Raw genomic sequence first — 3,156 nt, 5'->3', positions numbered from 1 at the left:
AAGTGCGGAAATAATCAAAGGTTACACTACACACAAGTCGGATCCAAGTGATTCATCTTGTCTATATGTTTTTACTTTTATTTTTTATTTTCAGCATTTTAGTTAGTTTTATTTTTCTAGTTTAAAAACCTTTTTCTAACTTTTGATTTGATTAGACGTTGAGGATAAACCGGTACTAAAAGCTCTTGTGTCCTTGGACGACCTCGGTATTTTACCAACACTATACTACGCTCACGATGGGTGCACTTGCCCATATGTGTGTTTAGTGTTAGTAAATATCGTGTTTTATAAATTTAAAATTTGGCTAAAAAGTGTAAAAAGGGGTTAAAATATATAAAAAAAAATATATAACACCACACACACATCACCGACCTTTAATTTTAAGATTATATAAATTAGAAGTGAATATAGTATTATAACATTCAATAATAGAATAATAAAAACCTATATATTATTATAAAAATAAACTTAGTTTTCATGAGCCTTCGTTAACAATATATACTAGATTGTTGCCATAGCCGCGCGTTGCAGCGGCAACGTCTCAACTATTTATAAATGGCGACACGTTATGTGATGCGTTAACCATATAAAAACGTGTGTTTTGACGTATCTGATTTAACTCGGTATAACCTATATAAGCATTGCGGCTACAATGATGACGTTATGTGTGGCGCCGGCACATGACATTACATTACATGTTTGTGACATTAACGTCATTATACATAGATAAAAAAGATTATGTCTCGTTTGTTGCGTTGTAGAGTCTTAAAAGTAATTTAGATAGCGATGTAAAGTTTTAAAAATAATTTAGACATAAATGTAGTTAGACATAGATAAAATAGTATAATAATCTGTCGCACGTTATGGTGTCAAGTTAGAGGTGAATATATTACTTACTTAAAGAATAAGAAGTATGGGTGTCAAGTTCGAAATTGTAGGGACCAACCATTGTTTTTATAATATATTAAATACATAAATTTGAAATTATGTGTAAATAATTAGTTTAGTAACTCTAGACTCAAATGTTAGTATCGTCTTTGAGAGAAAAAAAATAGAATCAAATGTGAGCATCTACCCGTAAAATTAAAACATTGTTTGAGAAAAAAAGTGCCAAATAGAATCTACCCATAAAATTAAAATATTATTTTAGAAAAACAAGTGCAAGGGATCGAATTCCTGATCTCTACTTTACCAAATGACAAGGAAACCACCGAAGAACAATAACAATTTGATTATTTGTTTACGCAAACATCCGTATATATAAATAAAGGCGATGGCTCTGATGTGACAGCCACCGACTTTTTTTTAAGATATATATAATAGGATGGAATGACTTTTGGGTTGGGATGGGATGGAGTAGAATCCCAAATTATCATAATAGCAAACATGTTTTTTATCTATGTTTAAACCGACATGTCGTAAGATTAGACGGTATGGAGGGACATGCAGAGGAGGCATGAAGCGTTACGAAGCAGCCACGTCAGCACGAGGACGTGGTAAAAAAAGCACAGGGTAGAAAGCTTGAAAGGAGGCGCTTAAAAAATAAAATATAATAAAAAACCAATCACAATCAACCCAAACAACAACCAATACCACCGCTCCACATCACACTTCCCCTCCCTTCCATGCCGATGGAAATCTCGACGCCCTCCCCTCTACACCACCACCACGCCATGGCACGGGGCGGTGTGCCGGCGTGGTGGAAGGCGCAACTCCGCTTCAACAACGCGCATACCGTATTGTCTATCACGCAACCGGCGTATTTATATTTATTCACGTTTTCGATTAAATTCCATTTAAATAACATATAATAATTGTAAAGGTGATAAAAAAATAACTGAGTTAAATGCCAAAATCATCCCTGAGGTTTGGGTACTTCTGCCTATTTCATTCAAAATAAGAACTTTTGTAACTGAACCCTCGAGGTTTCATTTTCATTGAAATTTTCATCCAATTCACTAACTTCGTTATACATATAACATATTTTTAAATCATGGACGATTATGGCAATTCCCAAACATCAGGGACAATTTCAGCAATTTATCCACTTGTTCTTTTGTTTTTCAATTAATTTTTTTTATCTTTAAATAAATAAAAAGAATTATAAATATAATAGATATACATATACACACATTTATATATACACATTTGTCACACCTCAACCGATGGCGGAATCATCGGGGCGCGGCACTGAGTGAAACAGATTGTTCATGAGTATCCATAACAACTATTCATTACCAGATAATTAAAATGTCATGTCCCATACCACAACTTATCTAAACAAAGAGTTATTACAAATAATTGTCACATAAACAACTACTGATCCGACAACTCAGATTTCAAATAAGATAGTTTGTTTGTTTGTTTCTACACTCTTTCCTAGCCTCGGTTTCATCACACAGCAAACAAGGCATCCTAGCATCTTAAGCACCTGCCACATACGTTAAAGCAAAAGTCAATACACATGGTGTAAAGGTGAGCATACAAGTTTGATATAGCATAATAGACTTTGAAATTGTTTACGCGTAACCAGCATGTAACATGTATAAAGCGAAGGCAAGTAGGTTATCGACAGAGAATGTGCACAAACGTGACTGCGAGTTGTAGAATGCGCAACACATATCCCCACTGGGACACGTGAAGTAAAACCCTTAACAACCTCTGTCCATGACGGGTGCTGAGTCCAAACTATAGTACTATCGTTGCTAAGGTGTTAGGCAACAATCACTGTGTTAACATAACATACAAGCATTCATTGAAAAGCACGTAGCATGCAGTAACGGTCAGCGTATAAATAGTGTTGCGTTGTGTGATTGATGTGATTTGAATATAGATAATGTATGTAACACCCAAAAGTGCGTAAAGCGAAAACGGTTCGAGTATACTCACAGATTGTGTTTAAAAAAATAAACACAGCCTTGGATTGAGGGGAGGGCTGAGAGAGATTAGCTTGAACAGTTAATGATAAGCAGCACGTAAGACGGTGGAAGTTACCAAGTGTCAGATGGTAATCAGTTCGGATGACAATCCGATCAGATGGCCAGTCGATCGACAATCCGTTCGGATGGTCATCCGATTGGGTGACCATTCGATTGGGTTGCCATCTCGTTTGGTAAGGATGTGTTTGTGTATGATGGTTTGTCTTTTGAAGTTTTT

This window comes from Helianthus annuus, chromosome 2 (assembly GCF_002127325.2).
Source record: "Helianthus annuus cultivar XRQ/B chromosome 2, HanXRQr2.0-SUNRISE, whole genome shotgun sequence".
NCBI classification, from domain to species: domain Eukaryota; kingdom Viridiplantae; phylum Streptophyta; class Magnoliopsida; order Asterales; family Asteraceae; genus Helianthus; species Helianthus annuus.
The sequence above is the reverse complement of the archived record's forward strand: the minus strand, read 5'-3'. Positions refer to the sequence as shown.